Here is a 22,585-nt window from a genome sequence, read left to right as displayed (position 1 = left end):
TGAAAACTATGTCACATGAAGTTGTGTAATGTAAATTTTGGAAATCACAAAAAATCATTTATTTTACTCCCTTAATGGAGTTCGAATGCCTAAAATATTTAAGAAATATGAATTTTCAGATTTTGATTTCAGAGATCTGTAAGCTGGAACTCTATTAACTATCAAGTCACCAGGCACAATATTATATTTTATGATGTAACGTGTTTTAAAAAAACGTGTAAGATCTGAACCTACAGATTTATCTAAAGAGAGTGATTCAGCTGATATTATCTGTGGAGATATAGACTTGTATTGTATTACATTTGTTAGAGTTGGTTATTCTACACGAATATTGTCTTTCAATTGTTTACTTTCATTATTTAAATAATATAATTATCATCACAAAGGAAAACCTGTGCTGAAATGGTAACGAATACTCAAACTATAATGTTAATATTTTATCTTCATATACCTAACACTTTCTGTGAAAAAGGAACATAAAATTTCGACAATGGGTCTTACATTGTCCAGATAGGCAATTGAAACACCCCTTAAGGCACCCTGAAATAACTTGATCTGCGCAAGCCTATGATGTTTACACAAAGATATTGAACATGTTCATACTAACCATGCTGTAAAATGAACAATTTTAGTAATTACAACAATGAGACTAAAACAGTGGCAAGCTGAAAACTAATGCGGGAACGATTTTGAAGCGAAACCGAGTCCTTCCTGTGGTGTGCTTAATAGCATCTGTGATGTTATCAAAGAGCGACAGACAGAACGTGGAATAAGTGGTACTCACCAGTCCTGTGTGAGTTTTCTGCTCCCAGGAGGCAGCACTTGTAGTCTGACTGTCGTTGTCGTCCCTGTCACTCTGTTGCCTCTGAAAAGGACAAAGTAAGACGCAAATGAATCAAGTGCTGTAATGCTATTTATTCTCAGCTGAACCTAAATGCTACCAGTCAATAGCCCGTCTGGTTCGCTACACTTTTACACACAAGGTGTAGTGCAAGTGTATCCCAAGTGTAGTGCAAATAGACGATAAGCTGTGTTCAAGTTCAGTAGAATCAAAAAATGCCTGTCTGCTGCTTTCAACATTCATTCGACTATACACCACACTGTACACCGCTCCAGAACGTAGTGCAAACGGTCGAGACACTAAATACACTACGTGACACAAAATCAACACGAAGTAAATGACTCGATGTTGCCCTTTGTAATCACCTAGACGCGTGAGTGCAAACAGAGTCAAAAAAGTGCAGCGAATAGACGGGAATAATTAAGCCAGCGGCCTTACGTATTCAGACTGTCATGAACTAGGTAGAACACACACACGCTCTTACTAAAACGGACTAAAAAATCTAAATATTTTTGTACACAAGCAATCCATGAGTAATAATCACACGCCCCCCTGTTATGTCTGAAATTAATAGGCCTTTGCTGATGTCTGGAGCGAATGGAGAACCTCTTGATGGCAAGTCTTGATTTTAGAGACGTCTGACTTGTCTGGTTCCCGCCTCGCTGCCATACCTAGATCTCTCTCATCCAAAAATAATATGGTCTTTATTTTAATTGCTAGACAACCATTTTTGCTGTCGAGGTCATCTTGCATCCTATGTAAGCCAGCATTCTCTTTTGTGAGAGTGTCTGCATCAATTTCATCATATCGTGTTTCATCTTCGCGATTAAAAAAAGTGGCAGACAAGCGAAGTAAAATAAACCCAATCAATCAAAGCTTACCTGCTACTAACAGGCACTCCTCTTGGCAGGTGCTGTTGCTGGCTCCTTCGACGTCATAGCCTCGTTAGGAAGTTGAACTTAGCTCCATCATCCAGTACACATGGCTCGTTGAAGGTGTCGTAGCCTGAGAAATAAAATGTAAGTTTCTGTACAAATCAAATCATTTTATTTCTTTGCAATAATAATAGCTATCTAAAATGTACAAAATGCGTAACTTTAGTTTGCCGACATCTGCAGGAGATATCTAAATGTGATTTCGAAGTTTTCGAAAGCATGTTTTGTAGCGCCGTCCGTGGCGGAGTGGTTAGCACAGCATGCTACGATGCCAGAGGTCCCGGTTTCGAATCCCGGCTTGGGCATGGGTGTTCCTTGCGAGGATACCTTCATCAATTTCATTGTATCATCACTCATCCTCATCTTCGCGATTAGCCAAAAGTGGCAGAGAAGAGAAGTAAAATAAACCAAATCAATCAATCAAGTCAAATCGAAAAATTACATTTTTTTATGTACACTTTGTATACTTGGACTACTATTTTAATCAAGTAACATTTGTTTTTTTTATCCAGATTTATCAGTTTGCACGCATTATCTCTTCTCTCTATATATAAAAATGTATGTAAGTGTTATGTGTGTGTGTGTGTGTGTGTGTGGGTGTGTATATTTGTTTGTTCCGGCATAACTCTCGAACGCCTGGAGCGATTTCAACCAAACTTGGTACGCGTATCACTTGCAACCTGGAAAGAAATACTGTGGGGGTAAGACACAGTAGGGTGTGTCTAGGGATGGGGTGGGAAGGGGTGACATGTAAAAATAATCGCGAACCACCGATATTAAATTCTGCACAAACAGACATCCGTGAATCTATGCAATTCGCATAATGATAGTTGTCTAACATTCAGGCTGTGTTGCGAATAGAATCCATAGTTTTCGTCACACTCCCAATGCGGTTCAACTCCAAGTTCATCGATTATCGGCATGGGGGTTGAGAGGGGGTGAAAAATAAAATGCCACAAATGACCTAGATTAGTGTGGAATCCATACTTTTCGGAGTCGCTAAGCTAATTGGTGACATTCACGATCACATTTAAAATTAGATACATTTTACACTTTAGTTAAAATTCATTATTTTCCTGTCTAATACAAGATTGGGATAAATAAATACCCGGGCAACGCCGGATAATCAGCTAGTATGAAATAAAAATGCCAATGTTATAGTGGTTAGGGAATGGTGAAATATAACTAGGTGTCCTAGGTGCAGATTCCGTTTTCTGTGTTTGTTTCTGACATACACCAATTGTCCATCTTTGTCATGGATCTCTAGAGTCACCGCAGTGTTCATGCTTAATATTTCGAGTGTAAAGATTATCAAAAATTTATTTCTTTATGCTAAAAAAAGGTTAGTTGGAACTGCAAATTAGAAATCTAACCCTTTCACTGTGTCTTTACCAGGAATCGAATCCGGGATTCCTTGATTACGAAGTGACATGTTTTACTATTGCATTATACCTTATTGTTATATTTGAAATATTTACACATAGACCAAAAAATGTCATTTTAAATATGCGTGACTGAGAATTATAAAAAAGGAGGCCAATGAAAGATTTTGCAATCGGGGTGGGGGACATGTAGGGGATACTATCCCCTCAGTTAAGAATATTTTCGTAAAGCATTCCCCAGATGGATAATATGCATGGGTATCCCCCACCTACTCCATTGTCCCCATGTTGCTCATACAACCGTCTTCCCCTTCCCCTACCAAGCATAACATCAAGTATTAATTTCAACTTCGAGCACTGGAGCGAGTAAAAACAAACATGTGCTATTTATATTATTATGTAAGCTCTAATTACCTTTTGTTCTTTGAACCGCATTTCAATATAGACTCAGCTTTTAATAGCGTTCTAGTATGATCATTTCTATGGGAACGGTTAGCATACAAGTATTGTTGGCTTCCAAGAATAATAGAATTCACATAATCAAAAGAGGACTCACTTGTACATTGTCGTAACAACAATACAATTATAAGATTACCAAACGTCTTGATTTAATAGCCTTGAAACAACTTTTATGCAAACGTTTTTTGGTTTCAACGGTAGGACCTCAAAAGTGGTCGCGTTTTAGTGATTTTGAAGAACACCTTCATGTGAATTTTCAAGAGTTAGGTTCACACAATCCCAATTTACGTCATCAGATGGTATGCATTTTTACACCCAGACAACTCAATCTTATGTAATTCTAATAATCTTGCTAAGAACAAAAAATTAATGTTCTTGGTAGCCCGTGCGTTACCACAAGTTAACCAACTACGAGTAGTGCGTCACAATCTGCATGACGTCAAATCTCAGAAAATCTCAGTTACAACAGTTTGAACTTTAAATGTTTGAATATGCAGCACGTAACAAGGTACTACAGAAAATGTAATACAAATATAATAATTTACAGGATCGCTGTATCAGTTAGGTTCATGGGCTGGCACACATTAGCGGGGCAGATCCTATCAATTGTCTATGATTTTGGGACGAGGGGATAGCACTTAACTTACTTACGCATGTAAGCTTACCTAATAGCAGAAATAAGCATGTAGTTAGGTAGGTGTGGTTTAGTGTTGTTAGCGTAGTTTGCTGAGCAGACAATAAATACATGAGGTCATAACATCACTATTGACTGTATATTTCACAAGTTGCTAAAGCTGTTTCCAGCCACTAGTGATTTTGGGGCTGTTAGTTTCGTTTCCTACTCGTTTGATGGCGCTAGTCACTTTCTTGACGAAAATGTGGTGTGACAACTTCCGCATCCGCCTAATGATTGTCGGCTTTTCAGGTATCCTCATATATATTACACTGTTCAACAACAACTGTTGTTTGGTAATCATTGTATTCTGGAAATACCTATAGACTCCTGTGCAATTTTTAGTGTTCTTAAATGTGGATATAGTGTGGGGAAATGGCAGTTTGTGTAGGTCTAATATTTGTCTGAATTGAGAAGAAAGCAGTCAGATTGTGTGTTGTGTCATCAGTACTGCATATGTGAGGAAGTGTCATTTCCTTCACAAGAAACATCATAAAATAGGCTACCATTCATTAAAAATAACAACTAGCTTTCCTATTTTGTTATAAAATCAAGGTCCAAGATAAACCTACGCACTGCACTTGTTTGCAACATTTATGCAAGCAATCAAAGAGATTAAATTAGTGCGAAGAGCACTCAATGCCCTTTGCAGTGTCCATGATTTGGAAAGGGTCCATTGACCACACATGAAATTGCCCCTCCCCCCATTAACTGAGATTATAGATTCACAATTACGAAGATAGAATGTATTTGATGAGAACGTATCTCAATCGACTAGTGTAGAGATAAAATGTTTACATCCTTCTTCAACTTTGTAGCATGGGTGAACACAAAAGCTCTCGGAATTAGAGGCTTGAAGAGTATAGAATGTCCATTGCGTCCTCTAAGGCTTTTGGAAGCAACGCTTCTCCATGCGTCAATTCCAATTGGACATATATGTGTGTATTTTCCATGAAGAAATCTTAGAATATGTAATATGTACTTTAAGTCATCGAGGGGCAGCTAAAAATATTTGTATTCTTAATTGGCATGCAACTAGGGAAGTATATCAAGTAGTTTTAAGAATTTTTGTTTACAGTTTTTGGAGAATAATCATGTAGTTACAATGATATTTTGGGATGGAGATGCTACCATGTTATGAAAATTTTCTATCCTAAAATCCACTTCCTTTACATCCATTTTGAATTCATGTTACTTTCAATGAGATATGTGTGAAATATTGTATTACGTAACTGGCAAAATTTCGTGATAAGATTAAGGTGAAAACTGGTTAAAATTGAAGCCAGATGCATTGGTTATTTTATTATCTGTTCAATATTAAATGGCATAAAAGGAGATTTTTTTTTTCAAATTCCTTAATAAAATTTAACTGATTATTTCAAAATAATGTTTGATTTTACCTGTATCTATGACAAATTTTCCTAACATTTTTTTTAATTCAGGGTGGGCACAAAGTCGCTTTCCCCAATAAATGTAGAAATATTTGTTTTGGGGAAAGCGACTTTGTGCCCACCTTGTATATTTTTATATATCCAAATTATGGTGACAACTCACACACTGTATACCCTGAGGTGACCCTTGTGGCAAGGGGATAATTGCCCCCTGGGCATCACTTCCTGCTAAGTTTTTGGCCCTTTTGAAGTGTTTAACAATTAATAGGAAAATGATCAACCATGCAACAGTAAAGCTAAAAATCGAAATTAACCTGTAGCACTTAATAGGTGTGGAAAATTTATCTTATCTCTTATTTGAATACGAAGATGCTTGAGACCTCCTTGGAAATATTTGGTGAGAAGTTACATTTTTAATACAACATGTAAAACAAATATTAGTGGTAAAAGTTCATGAATTTCCAAGTTTGATTGTTTATTGTGAAGCAATAAGGACTGACTGGCTTAGCAACTGAACCTTCTTACTAGGACTACTAACTGTAGACAATTTGCACTCTATAAGTTTACGACAAATGGCGTAGCTATAAAGGTAAGATATGAGGAATGTTGGAGATTTATCTTTAAAACTAACCACGTTTATTCTTTCTTTATATATATTTTTATTTGCATATAGCTTCAATTGTATATTTATGTATATCAAATGCCTTAAGAAACCTGCACTCGCATTGGTTAATTCATTCTGAGCGAGGTGTCTTGTTACGCCATATCTTTGCACTCTGCAGTTTCAGTGTTCGTGTAGAATCCACTTGGGCAACAGCCGGAAACCGTCGCTGACAATTATGGATACCGTAAGCCTAACGTGGCTACGATTCATTAGTGGCGTGTTATTGTAACACTGCAAACCTCACGTAAACAGTTTCCTTAGGAAGGAGTGCAGGGAAGTGTAATCAAGTGTTATGTGTATATACATTATAATATATGGTTATAGTTGTCAGTGTGTGTGCCTGTGTTTTCTTTGCAACTCCCAAGAGGATCGTGGTGAACTTAGCCCTATAGTTATGTAATCCATTACAGAGGGATGTAAGTTGTAACCTACAAATACGCTTACATTTAAATCCTACCGACCCGGATCATCATTCATTTTTGGTCCTCTACGGGCCAGGCTCCACGGCCATTTTGGTTCTACCGGGCAGGATTCACAGTCAAGGATTTTTTCCTATTGATTGCCATCTTCGAGCAAATAAATTAATATGGCGTTTTGGAGGGAAGCCACTTGTCAAGTTGCCCGGGTTCCTGTGCCTGAGTCAGTACGACCCTGCTCATTATATCGCAGAATTGTCTTATGATGTTACTGGGAACCCACTCGACCACCTCCCAACATTACAAGAACAATTAAGGAGTCGTGAGGTTATTCTTCGTACCCATTGACTCGTACAATGCAGCTAACTCTATTATCTAAGTTCACCGACAAGAAAAAAGAAAGATCAGCTCTTTCAATTTAATTCTCACCTCAGAGAATTTCGAGTTTGAATTGCGTTTTGTTGTTCTATATGGTAAATCGAATATTTTTATAAGCAAATAAGTTGTATTATATAACAGTATCTCTTGAATTTCTGGAATTGAAGACTAAAATTGGTAAACGCTGTAAGTGCCACAATAATTCATTCACCGTTATCCACGTTAAACTGTGAAATGTGCCATGCTTTATAATGTGGTAAACGTGAAATGTGGCTGGTAGCCCTCTAAGTGTAAAGAGGTAACTAGTGTGCACGTTCTTACGGGCTGATGTGCGGAACGATGCGATTTCCAAACACTTTCGCTTTTGGCACTTACAAAGTTTTCCACTTTTAGTCCTCAATTATACGTATAAAATTTCAGAAGCACAGAGAGCATTGCAGGGCCCTCCGGGTGGTCATTGCGGGGACGTTTTCATCTGACCCTACTCTGGGCAAGATCAATTCAATCTTGATCACTTACCAATTTGCTTCAGGTACACTTCAATTTCAATTGCCTTCCAATGACAAGCAGTCGCTTGTTTATTGGTCCAATGCACACCTTGAACTTCATCTTGCAAGACAAAATGGTAGTTTACACCTCGTAACGATCGTAATGTGGCCACTTCTCAAGGTACACTTTGTTATAAAATAATGTAGTGCACATTTTCTTAAAGTGTTCTGTAAACTTATCCATAAAATATTTTGTTCATGTTATCGAGTAAATAACGGTTCAATGGTTTATGAGCAACTTCCTCCATTAAATTGCTAGTGAAAATATTTTCTAAATTACCATGGAGTGCTTCTGTTCCAAAACACTCTTTTTACAAAGCAAACACCGGTAACACTCATGCTGTGTTTTACATACAGATAATCACGGTAGGAACTAAAAAATGATTTATATTTTGTGGTTTTAATTGATCTAGTTTTGCACCATTGAACATTTGTTTCACATTTTGGTGTATGACGCTCACATATACAGTATGTTTGTGCTAGTTGCTTTGATAAAATATATTTTACTCGACTCGGCGAATTTCGAAAACCCAACCGTGCAATATTTTTCTTGAAATGTTCGTATACTTCTCGCACATTCTCAAGCATTTTTTTCTCTGTTTAAGTATTTGTATCTCTCGCATAAACTGCGATCGTTAACACTTTTCGAAATATGTTACCTAAAGCCTTTCGCAACACGCTTTTCTGGCTTGTATTATTATGAACTTCATTCGCACAACCAACGCGCGTACTATTTTTGTTTCTACCACCACCTGCAATGCGCTGGAATGTACTTTTGCAATCTAGTTCCATTCGAGACCTTGCATCAGTGTCGACACAATCCACACATCAGTGCAAATAGAGGGATTTTTTTTTATAGAAAAGGAAACTTTCAATGTTATCTTGCTCTTCTCAACCTGTTCCAAGCATGGAAGAGGCGAGAAAGAAGGTTGGGGGGTGGGGGTAGACAACTGAAAGCGAAACTGGTGTTTTAAACATTGTCTTGCATTGCCATTTGATTACACACACAAAATCAACAATTCTCACCTACTCGTCTTGCCAGATGCTCTTTCTTCAATGGCTTCTCAGAAGACAACTAACTGGTGAACAAGTCAAAGTTGGAAGTAGAACTTCGGCCAGTTTACGAATGTAAACTTCTTTCAACTTGTAGAAGCCCTCAAACCGCAAATGTTTTCAGGCATCTTCTGGGAAACAAAAATGTATCCCTTTTTACTATTCAGTTCATTCCACAATTTATTACATAATTAGGGTGACCAGACACGTACATTTAAAAAAGAGGACAGAGCATGACGAAAAAGGAGGACAAAGTCATAAAAAAAGAGGACATCGCAAAAAATGGCTATACATTTGCCATTACTCATAATTTAATCAATATACAAAAATCTTACCAACATTTTGCTCACAGATACTTTTCAGAAGATCTCTCACCTTTTAGCAAAGAAAGCAATCTCCTCATCTGTTATTTAACAAATGACAAAGAATATCTATAATTTGAAGCACAGAATTTGACTTCTTTTCTAATTCTTGGATATTAGACTGAAATATCTCCGGCCTGGGCATGAGTGTTCCTTGTGAGTGTCCTTCATCAAAATCATCATATCATCGCTCTTAACCATCTTCGCGATTAGCCAAAAGTGGCAGAAGAGCGAGGTAAAATAAACCAAATCAATCAACCGAAAAGTAACTGCACAGATTGCAAGCGTTCCAGCAGTCTCAGCGCTTAATACTAATGACTGGGGTCCGGAAATATGCTTATGTGCCTTTTTTATTCCTTTGTAGTAAAACTTAGGCTTTCTTAAACATTAAAGTTCGTTTCATGGAGTTTCTATTCCGAAAACACATTATTATAGTACCTATAAATTCCTATTTTGATGGTTAGTACCTATTTTGCTTAATCGTGGCAAAAAATGGAGATTCTGCAATTTTTGCATACTTAAGCTTTTTTATGTGCCTTTTTCTTTCCCTTTATTGAAAGATGTAAGGCTTTGTTGATGTTGTACTCACTGAAATTTGGAATTCGCCAGGTTTGATGGTCTGAATTGGAACATTGTTATAAATTTTTTGTTACAATGGTGCAAATTGCTTTAAATATTTTTTTGTTACAATGGTGCAAATTGTTTTTTAATCGTTTGTTCAAATTCGCACAGTCGTTAGCACAAGCTCTTTTTGTGAGAATTACTTTAACTGACGATTCCCCGCAAATGTGAATTTCAATCAAAAGAGTACTATAGTACGTTAATCGTTAGCGCACTTTTATTTATCAACTGAAGTGCTAATACAGTATAACTGTGCATTGTAAGAAGAAAATTTAAATAAGTTCACATCTACTGCCCATTTTAATGTCTTTTTTAAAATTTTAGTGTGCCTTTTCTTAGTTTATGGTGCCTTTTTAAGTGCCTATTTTCATCATATTGGAGCCTATTTCAGGGGGTTTTAGTGCCTTCAATATGCGTCCTACTAATGACTCAGTCGGGGAAATGATCGTGTTGAGCTCATAGATGCTTGGTGAGCATTGCTCGAATACTTAACGCGCCCCGAGTGAAGCATTCTCTATGCAGCACATTTGCTATGGTTAATGCTATACTCTTTCCGAAAAAGGAGGACATTTACCGATTTCTAAAAACTCCGCCCGGACCCCGGACAGACACCTAAAAAGGAGGACATGTCCGGATAAAAGAGGACGTCTGGTAAATTGTGCAAATATACAGGGTAACCTGTAATTAGATGTATTCCCTGAAAGGGGTTAGAGAAGAGGCAATTTGCAATAAATTTGACCATATGATACCCCGTCCGAAAATTAGTATTTTTGAGATAATCGAATTTCTATTTTTTTTTTTATTAAAATGACAATTTTCCACATAAAAATGCGAATTGAGAAAAAACAGCTCATTGTATGGCACATATTTCAGTGTTTTCCGATAACTAACAAATAAGTGGTTGGTTGGAAAAAAGTTTGTCCCAAATAACAATCACATGTAAGTAACGGGTGGGTCTAATCTTACAAGTGATGATAGAAAAGTGCACTCTTAGTTTACTTGGCAACGTATTAATAAACAAAAATGGTATGACACGAAGCGTGCATATTACTTAAATTACTTCCTTGTGTCATCTGCTATCCAACAAGGTACAAATGTTGCTAACATTCACATTTGTATACAAGAAATAATACTTCATTCATTTTCATGTGAATGTAATCAATGAACAATACAATTAAAGAACATACACGTCTTGCTCAAAGTGGGCACCTCCGTTACGAATGCAGGCACGCAGGTTTTTACGGACATTTGGTCTCGTAACCGTGATGTGATGGTGTCCTTGATGTGTTGACCAGCTGTTAAGACCCTCTCCCTGAGCTCTTCTTGCTAGTTTACCGGTGTCTTGTAAACTAAGTCTTTCATGTGGCTCCAAATGTAAAAGTCGCAAGGCGTCAAATCGATCGGGGGATCGAGCTGGTAAATCATGTCACGTCTTGTAGCTCGAAGCACATCCTCCAACAACATTGCGGGGCCTACCCCATGGCGCTTTGGTATCGTCCTTGCCTTGTAATCAAGGGGTTCCGGGTTCGATACCCGGTGGAGGCACAAGTTGTTCGGATCCCACTTTAAACTGTAGGTCCAGTCCCGATTAGCCTTACTGTGCATAAAGTGGACTTAAAAACAGCAACTCAAACCAAACCAAACTCCAATAACATTGCCATCCCGTTCCTCAAAACATGTTCATAAGTGATGATATTTAAGATTTGGGGCAGGAAAAATGGCTCGATCAAATGATTGTTGATGACGCCCATCCATACTTCTGCCTGGGCGTGCGACAGTGGCCGGATGAAAATTAACCAAAGAAATGTATTGGCCGAGGCGGGCTGATTCCCAGGCCGGCTCGATCCTCCGATTTGACGCTTTGCGACTTCTACATTTGGAGCCACATGAAAGACTTAGTTTACAAGACACCGGTAAATTCGCAAGAAGAGCTTAGGGAGAGGATCTTAACAGCTGGTCAACTCATCAAGGACACCATCACACCATGAGTTAAGTGAACAAATGTCCGTAAAAACCTGCGTGCCTGAATTCGTAACGGAGGTGCCCACTTTGAGCAAGACGTGTATGTTCTTTAATTGTATGGTCAAACGTATTGAAAATTGCTTCTACTTTAACCCCTTTCAGGGAATACATCTAATTACAGGTCACCCTGTATTGATTGATTGATTTAGTTTATTTTACTTCGCGTTTTGTGCCTCTTGGCTAATTTGCGAAGATGGGGATGAGTGATGAAATGATGAAATTGATGAATGGACATTCACAAACAACCAAGCCCGACCGGGATTCGAACCCGGGACCCTTGGCGTCGCAGCGCGATGTGCTAACCACTCGGCCACAGGGTCGGGCAGGTCACCCTGTATAATTGCGCTGTTGTGCGCAGGACATATCCAGATGGCTTGCGAAGTTTTCAAAGATATGGATTGAATTTAAATTGCTATTTTTCCTATGTAAGTGTGACGTGACACATTTTTTAACCTGATTTTTGGATTCAGTGGTTTGGAATACCTATCACCGTAACTTCTACAGAACAAAAGTAAAAATTTCCAGCTAGTGTTATTTTTTCACAAACACACATGCATATTTCTAATGATAACATATACTATGCGAATTTTAGTATTTTTTGTGTTTACTGATAATTTGCTACACATTTAATTACAATACGAGCAAAACTTACTTTCGTTTTGTTCTTGATTAAATTTTGGTTTTGAGAATTGTAAAAAGCCAAACAATTCTGCAAGTATTGAAGATCAAGACTTAAACACAGCAACTTTCTCTTTGCAATTTTTGTAGATAAGCTCTATGGAAACAATTATCACGTGGGCATTGTTGTACTGTTGTATTGTCGTAAGTCATCAATGTGAATGTTCTGGTGCACGGATGACTAACCAATATTGCATTTTTGATTAGTGAGGTACCAAATAAGAAAGGAATTGTGCTGAGGTGCACAAAAGAATAATTAATACTAAAAGTTATAAATGGTAGTCTCCGCTAAGTGAAAAACTCTCATGGTTCTATCAGATTAAACTACCAAGAGAAACAATATCTTCATAATGCGAATTCGATGCGGCATGTTCGTTTCAACACTCACTTGGCGAGGTTTGATTGATTGATTGAATTGGTGTTTTTAAGTCCACTTTATGCACAGTAAGGCTAATCGGGACTGGACCTACAGTTTAAAGTGGGATCCGAACCACTATGTGCCTCCACCGGGTATCGAACCCAGGACCCCTTGATTACAAGGCGGCGATGATACCACTGCGCCATCGGGGAGGCCCTCACTTGGCGAGGTTAGGACTAACCACCTTATATTTAATTGTGGAGAATTATACAGGTGCCGCAGTAGATAAATTTTCGAGCCAGACTTTGCGACCCACCAAACGCCCCCTGAGGAACCTTAGTGGGTAGCGCCCCATAGTTTGAGAAATATTCTCTAAGTCATAGAATTTCGTGGGAGACGGGCACAATTTGATAATGTAGTAAGTAATAAACAATTTTAGAACACACACACACACACACAGAGATGGTAGACAAAAAAAATATGAACACCATGACACGGTACAAAAATCTTCATTCGTAAGGAAGTGTGCCAACCCTTGGCCTGAATTTCAGCCTGCATCCGACGACGTGGAGTGGACAAACGAAGATTGTGCACAATGCTAAAGGGAATACACACCCATTCTTCGTGCAAAGTAGACTCTAATTCACAACATGCGGCTGGATGTGGAAACCTAGCGTGCACTTTGGCCTTGAAAATACTCCACAAATGTACAATCATGTTTAGATCAGGAGACTAAGGGGGCCAAACGAGATGTTCAACTTCATCTTGTGATCCGTGAACCATGCATTGATGTGAATGGGATGGGACATTGTCGTCTTGGAACACAAATCGTTGGCCAGGGAACAAAGTCTGAATCATAGGATGAAGATGTTCGTCCAGAATGCTATGATATTCCTCTGCTGTGATCCGCTCATGGTGGACTACAAGTGGCCAAAGACCACGCGAAGATACCTAACCTCATCCATGCTTAACAGTAGAAAGGAAGCAGTGAACGCAACATGAATGGCTTCTGCAGGCACTCTTCACACTCAAACACGCCGGTGGACTGGAATATTGTGAATGCAGATTCGCAAGACCAGACGTCCTCTCCCCACTATTGTTGTGTGAAGCCTTCTATATTTTTTTTTTTGCTGATATTACATTTCAAGGGTACATACGTACTAATTAACGTATATCTTTAAAAAATATCACAAAGCTATTTACGAGTAATGTTGGAGCATTGCGCGTTGATGACTTGTTTCACGCCAACAAAAGCAAACAAAAATCACGAAATAAGGCAGCTAATGTTGTTACACATGTATGTGTTTTGTGTGTGTGTGTGTGTTAATACACTGCACTTAATCAAACGTTTTTTTATATATACTGATAGCTTAATTACTATTGTAAGAGAATTTTTTTTTGTGGCCTGCACTGTAGGAGCGTGTACGAATTACGAAAATGTTTACGGTAAGGTCAACTGCATGTTCATTATTTTTGTTTCTACTGTAGTGCAGTAGTTTTTTTTAATTGTTTGTATGTTTTTGTTAATTCGAATATTTTCGTGTACCCTTGGAGTTCGAATTACAAAGACTCCACTGTATATAAGCCCTAATACAGCATTGAAGCATATTTAAATATTTTTTTTAAAAAATTAAGAATATTTTATCTTGAACAGATAATGATTGCAAATACAGTTTTGTTCACCATAATATATTTTTTAAGAATTGTATAATTAAAATTACATTATTCTGGTTAGTGTTGCCCACGAGACGAGACGAGACGAGACGAGACTTTGGTCTGTCTCGTCCCGTCTCGTTTTGTCTCGTCTCGTCTTGTAAAAGTAATGCAGGATATTATGCCTACAAAAGTTAAAACTAGAAGACATTATTCCCGAAAGTGGGTAAAACCTTAAAATATTTTGTTCACTGTATAGTGAGAATAAATAAGGTTCGTTAACCATAAGGAAATTATTATATGTATAAAAATGGATGGATGTGTGTGTGTGTGTGTGCGTGTGTGTGTGTGTGCGAACACGAACTTCGTATATTCACGTCAGGAAAATTTCAAGGGCTCGTTTTAAATAGAATCTGTAGTCGAATAAACGAATAGGGACTGGACCTTTAAAGTACGAACTGAATCCTAACTTCCTCCAGGAAACGAGACTAGAAGCTTCTGATCATAAAGTGTGATAACTAAAGCCCGAATATGTAATTACATACATATTCTATTCCTTTCTAGATACATACCTTAAGAACGAAAATGTCAACGAATTATATAACTGAAGTGATTTTGCGTAAGTTTAATGTTACATATTTCTACATATTTGTCAGGATATTACATATTTTACACATTTGCTAATTTACTTTACATAAAACAACATATTCCAGTATTTTTTCCCTATCTTCATCCACTTTCCTATATTTTCGATCTCTGGCACATGAAGAAAATTTGTAGCTCATGTGATGTCATATTTTGTAATCAATGCGATGCATAGTGCTTACGGTCACCTAAAATTGACTGCCAAGTCGAAAGACAGGCTGAAGACAAAAAAAATTAAAAAATACTGGAACTGTTATTTATTTATTTATTTATTCGTTTGCTTCCTACAGAGAGAATCTCCAATTACAGGAAAGCTTACATAAATTCAAATAATAAACATATAAGAGTGTAGATTACATATAAACACATACACACACAAACGCATTTATACACACAAGATAATAAGTGAAGTATTACAGGATATATATCCAATAGTGTTGCCCACGAGACGAGACGAGACGAGACTTTGGTCTGTCCCGTCCCGTCTCGTGAAAATGCTGTCTCGTCTCGTCTCGTCCCGTCTCGTTTTGTCCCGTCTCGTCTCGTAAAAGTGATCCGGGATATCATGCCAACAAAAGTCAAAAGTAGCGGAAACACGAAATATTTTTCCGGAAAGTGGGATAAAGCTCCAAATATTTTACCCATTGCGTGGTGAGAATAAATAAGGTTCGTTAATCATGAAGACATTAATATTAAAAATGCAGTTTGTTGGTTACTGATTGCTAGGTATCTTATGAAATCTACTTTGTGGTTTTTCTCGCTTCATACAACTGTCTATCCATCGTACATTTATACGAGTAGCAAGTTTGTTAGAACCTGTCCCGTTTCCCGCGCTAGCGATCGCTCGACAGTTTTGGTGCCAATGAGAAACGAGAAAAAAGTCGTCTGCTGGGCAGCGAGGAGCGAATGGAAGCCAGAAGAGAGGAGCTTACGTAGACGTTGTTGCCACGTTGCGTATTTTAATTTGCTGCCTGGCTTTGGCTTTCCCCAGCACGGATTTCAGGCGGTCTTCAGCAGCAACACCGCTTGGTTTATGCTAGAAAAGCCAGCGATCAGCTACCGCGGGAAGCCGGACAGGTTGTAACAAACACGGTATAATTGAGTGCTCTTTTTCATTACTGCTATACCTTTTGGAAGTCTTGAAATGTTTTCCAATAGACCTTTTAAATGTGTAGTACGAACACAAAAGACTATTTAAAATTTCAATATTTAGTATATTACAAATAGAAAGCATTTATTGTTCTTAATATTGTTAACCATCTTCTATGACATAAGTTTCAAAAAGTGTTCCTTTGTAATATTGTGCTGTTTCTTACGCCCAGCTTATGACGCACATACTTCTTTGTTTTCCCTTTAAAGTCCGGTACCACCACCGCTTGATCTAATTTATCCTTCGGCAGGCACGCATCTAGAAATATATGTCGGGGGAGGGTGTCTGAGCCAAGTGTTTCAGAAAAAATGATAATAATAACATTAACGACAACAATTAAACAAATGTTTAAATTAATGCATTAATATAATTCATAGGTCTATTCACTTGAATATGTAAATTAATCAATTATATTATTGTTATTGCATGACATGTTACAAAGATGGTAGAAGAATAGTAATATAACAGCACGAATATTAGCTAATATCTAGCTTACGTGTAGTTAAGATCGTCAAAATCTGCATAAAAACAGCTGTCCTGGCAAGAAAATTAATGTCAAAAAAGGTGATGAATTGAATATTTGCTGAATAACAAAAAAAGATGTTACATCCAGTTGACGAAAAATAAAGTTCCTGATTAATATTTTATGCTCATTATTATAAGTAGTAGCGTACATAAAAGTTCATTGATACTGTCATTCAAAGCAGTATGATCCCAATAGAATCCTTGTTTTCTAGTAAGTTCGGCAGGAATATGTAACCCTCGATTATGCTAAACAAATATATTTTTTGTTTAGCTAGAGCAAGGCCCCAGGAGGATGCAAGAAGCCGTTCCTGCAAAAGTGTATGTTTTACGAAGCGAAGAAACGTGACAAAACCACCACGTATGGAAGGCAAACCTGCATTTAGTTTATATCGCACGTTTACAGAGCCGTGCCTCCTGAAGTTATAAAAATCCCAACTTCAATGATTCTTTTAGACATGCTATAGTTGAAAAAAATATGTTTAGATGCACCCAAAGTGCATCATTATCAGATTATGCATATAACGTGTTATTGGAATCAACATATTTGTGTAAATTGGGTGCCTCCCCGATGGCGTAGTAATAACGTCGAGGTCTTGTAATGAAGGGTCCTCGCGTCGATACTCAATGGAGGCACAAAGTGGATCGGATCGCACTTTAAACTGTAGGCCGGCTCGCGATTTAGCCTATTTGCGAATAAAGTGGACTTTAAGTCAAATTTCACATATCCTTCTTCATCCTCGTTCATAGACTTCCTGCAATACTCTTGTGTTGCATCCCACCAGGTGCGAAAAATGTGAAGTTATTATTTCCCCGTACTGCGTTATTTCTTTTCATAACAGTAAGGCTAAATTCTCGTTTTATCTGAACTTTTAAAAAATGTGCAAAATACGTCTCTATCTTTAAACAACCACCCTTTCCCATGTATGTGTAAAATAATCCCACTCTGTCTCAGAAAACCTCTTCCTAAGATCAAATGAAGGAAACAACTCTCAAGTCTCAACAATTATAATTTTTTGCTTAAATTTCCTATCATTTATACAAACAGTAGCACATATCACGTCCTTTGGTGCAACACTGTCAACAGCTAATGTTACTTTCCTCGTCCTAATAAATTTACTTCCAACCAGTGACGGCGCCAGGGAAATTTGACTGGGGGGGGGGGGGGAAGCCTGGCAACAAAATATTGTAAGGGGGCAGTCACATTAAAACGCCCGAAAACACTACACATATATATACTTATATAATAATAATTATAATAATAATAATTATTATTATTATAATTATTATTATATTCATGTATGGTGTTTTGTGTGTGTCTTTTATTTAGAGTGGACGTTTACTGCCTAAATTTACTTCTTGATTACGAGTTTATCTCCACATGATTCATTTTAATAAAGACATTAATTCTTTTTATTGGTAAGTTGCGTTGTCTCTAGTAGCCTATTTCAGTATTGAAAGACATTCATAATTTTATAATTCATCGTCTTTCTTGAAATGAAACTATTGATATAAATATTTAAGTTATAAGATAATAATATAAATGATGAAAATAATGCTTCTAAGAGTTTAATTTTCTTGCAAAATAAAGGTGACGTTGGAAGAAATGAATCTTCTTAAGTATTAGAAACAATGTGAGGCACTTAGTGAAGTGCAATTCTCCTGTAGGAGAATTCTGCTGTATGTGCTTTGGAGAACACATTGCGGACCTTTGGTACGTTCAGGACTTGACATTTCTTCTCAATGGCAAGAACAGCCAAATGAGGCAGTTTGCATCCAGCATCCTGTTTCGAGCAAGCCTTTTCAAAGATTTTAAGGACAACCATCTTCGTAATGCTGAAGAGTTTTGGGCAAAATTTGTGTTTCACCTTTCAGGGAAATGTTATCACAGGATAAAAAAATCAGACAAAGGTTACAGTTATCTCATAATTCAAGAAATATTCTGACCCTGGCAATACTTACTCTTACTCTGTCACTCCAACGTATGTCTGTGCTACACAATTACAGGCACGTATGGAGTTCGTGGGAAGAAGTTCTTCGATTTTGATATGTACGAGAAAGAGCGAACCTGCATCCAATGATTGAAGAGTGGCAAATCCTAATAAGCGTTCTTTTACCTGCCCGCGATATGTTTTGAATCGAATTTTAAGTGTAATTTGCATTTTAAGGTTCACGTTCAATACATTTCCAAATAATATCCCCTCATTAGCTTCAAGAGTATCGAAGAAATTCCCTTTGTTAAGGTTTCCTCAGACTCATCATCTCGAAATTCAAGTCCCTGAATAGTAAGAAACCACGATGAATCCACAACAACTGACATGTAGTGTCTGGTTTTCTCCGATCACCTTTGGTCCTGGGTTCGATACCCAGTGGAGGCACTTTAAACTATAAGTCCAGTCCCGATTAGCCTTACTGTGCATAAAGTGGACTTCAAACGCCAAATCAACCAACCAACCAAATCTTGAATCAACTTTCAATGTCTTTTAATAATTAACGTTGTTACTAGCGACCACGATTAGAATAATTTGCCCGTACTACAGATGATGTCTTGTGGTCCTGAAAATATTCGTGATGTTTTAAAATCATCCACATTCAACACTTTTTCCCAGTTCTTAAGACTGGTTAAAACTTAGGTTAATCTCGGCTATTACAGGACATAAATGAATGAGAAATCACCTATGTCCGGGTCGGCGCTCGAATCTTTGACGAAGCAAATTAATATTTGTTAATCAAGTTGGTATTATAAGCAGGAAAGTGATATCATGCAGAATACACCACTTTGAAAAGGTGAAAATCGTCATACTCTTATAAATGAACTCTCTTATTATTCGATATTTAATTAACTTTAGTTGGAGAGCCCGGGGGGGGGGGCGAAGTGTCCGACATGGGGCGTCCCCCTGCCCTCTGGCGTCGTCACTGCTTCCAACCCTCTAATAACTTTGCTGCTGATAGCCTCACCTTCGAAATGGAAGCTTGTGTGTCGGCGAATAATACAAATAACTTGTGTTCACTGTCTCTCTTTCATTCAAAGTCTGCCGTTTTCCTTTTCGGCTTTTCCTGCAAAACTTCCTGTCAGCAAGCAAACCAAATTACAGAATTTGTATTGCCCCTCCCTTGCATCAACTTTCATTCCTACTTTAGGCCTGGATTTATGGCACGTATCCGCTACTGCAGGTCAACCTCGCCCTATGTTTGCTGTTTGCCCCCTGAAGCAACGGTGTCCATTGTTCAAAGCGAAACCTTTGTCAGTGGGGAACGGCGAAAAATAGTCTCGGAATACACCCTGGTTGTAAACAAGCTCCCGCCACCCTGACATTGCTGTCAGCTTCCCTCTGAAGTTCGATAAAACTACTTTGTGAAATGTGTTTAATAACGAGTGAAAATGTAGACAGTAGATACTACATGTATTTTGCTCATAAACTTGAAGGCTAAATTTACAGAATAAAAAGAACAGCTACAACATTCCTTCATCTGATTTACAGAAAGGCTAATCGGGACTGGACCCACAGTTTAAAGTGGGGTTCAAATCACAATGTGCCTTCACCGGGTATCCAACCCAGGACCCCTTGATTACAAGGCGACGATGCTACCACTGTACCATCGGCGAGTCCCCTCATAGAACAAAGTTTCCTTCTACGACGATTATACAGAAGTTAGTGCACTTCCTTCATTTGAAATCAAATAAAGAAATAAAAAAAACATTGGAAATAATCTTCAAACTGACGTAAAAAAAATCGAATCCAACCACCTGCAGAATGCCTGAGGGAAACAACAAGAATTTTCTCAACAAAGACATCCGAAATTTCCATAACATTCTAATAATTTCGCCACCCGTGCAAATAATCATGTGGTAAAATATTGTCGTGGTTCCCTGTAAACACTAAAATCACTAAATTACTTCTTTCCATATTTCCCGTATTTTCTCCTTCTCTTTAGCTCTCAGCTGTTCGGAGTGGGATAATGCAAGATTATTTGTCCCTAATTATCTCCTTCTCTTAGTCTTGCTTATATCTTGGACTCCTTAACTTTCCCAACAACTCCTTATCAATTTGTACTGCCATGTTTCCTACAATGCTTTTCCTACTTCCTAATAACAATCACTTCTGTACACCCTTTGATGTAAAAAATAAATAATAAAAATAAACCATATCCGTCGGTCCGTTTATCTTTCCAACCTATAGAGCTGAGACTATTTTTACAAGATAAACCTCGGTCGCAGACATTCCACGATATTTTGGCCCCTCCTTCCACCTTCTCTACCTGCCCTTTTATTTGATGTTATTCAGAATTGTATTAGTATCTGGAGTATTATCGTAACATAAAGTTATTAACCTGGAATATTTTTCTTAAAAAAATGGGGAGTAAAGCTGTGTTTCGAAAGAGTATAGGAAATAAATTTAGGTATTCATTCATGCCTCTCTCTAGAATAGTCTTCTTATTTTGACTTAACACACGCTTATCAACGTTTCTAATTGAAATACTTTATTCCAAGCAAACAAGTATTTGCAACTGATTAAAAATTTTGCTTTTATTTTCTCGAGACATTCGAGACGAGACGAGACTTTTCAAAAGCCGTCCCGTCCCGTCTCGTGTCTCGTCTCGAAAACGAGACGAGAAAGGCATTCCGTCTCGTCCCGTCTCGAATTTCAAAAGGCTTGTCCCGTCTCGTGTCTCGTCTCGTTTTCGAGACGAGACACGAGACGAGACGGGGCATGTCTCGTCCCGTGAGTAACACTAATATCCAACCATATACACATATATTCATAGTTCAGAACATAGTATTTATATAGCATTGAACAGCAAAAAAAAGTTTTAAAAAAATGAACAAAATAGCATAGAAGATAAAATACTTTCAGAATAATGGAAAATAATGCACAGTACAGTAGAAAATAATGCACAGTAGAATGGATTCACATCTAGTCTTTTTCAAAAATTGGTTTTAATGTTTTTAGATACAAGGAAATTTGCAGACTAAAATCTCGATTTTCATGCGTTATCGAAAGATGCTGGAGTTTCTCCCCCCCCCCTTTTCTGGTTACATATTTTCGTTTCGTTTTTAGGTTTAGGCAAAGCATCGGTGCCAAGAAAGCTACTTTTCTGTACGTAGCGAGATACACAATATGTCCCCTTGTACAAAAAGTCAAAACTAGCTATGTATTATTATTCGATTGTTTTTCCTGGAGACGCTTTTTTTACAATGTGTTTCGAAAGTTACAAAGAGCTCCCTTACGTGTTTACATATTCTACAATAATTTTCGATATGAAAAGTAATTAATAGTTGACAAAATTGGTTTCTTAAATATATACACGTTGCTGTGCTCTTTTGAGTTTATAAATTTGATACAAATTTTAATTTGAACAACCTATGTCCTTAAAATTAGTTGAATATGTTCAAATAAAATAAATATCTAGGAGAAATCTTGAAATTGTTTGCATATTCAATTATTATTAATATTACATATTCTATGATACTACATATTTAGCTACATATACTTTTGAAAATACATATTTTATCAATTATTGTTACATATTTATGTACATATTTTGTGCTTTGATATTACATAAACAACCTGGGTTTAGTGAAAACATTAGTAATTTTTGTAGTTCTTAGTTGCATCAATGATTACAGGAAGGAATAAGCTTGAGAATTAATTTCGTTTTGTGTCCATCGTTTAGCGTTATTGCCTTCTAACCATCAATTTAATGCTGTACTATAGAATTTAGGATGTTGTACGAAAAGAAATAAAAAAGCCTGAGGGTTAAAAGCAACAGCTCTAAGTGGTTAATTTTCCAGGTGAAGGATTTGTATGATGGGGAATCTATAAAATCTTCTT

This window comes from Lepisma saccharinum, chromosome 21, assembly GCF_977018435.1.
Source record: "Lepisma saccharinum chromosome 21, izLepSacc3.1, whole genome shotgun sequence".
Classification (NCBI taxonomy): Eukaryota; Metazoa; Arthropoda; class Insecta; order Zygentoma; family Lepismatidae; genus Lepisma; species Lepisma saccharinum.
Note: the sequence above shows the minus strand (reverse complement) of the source record.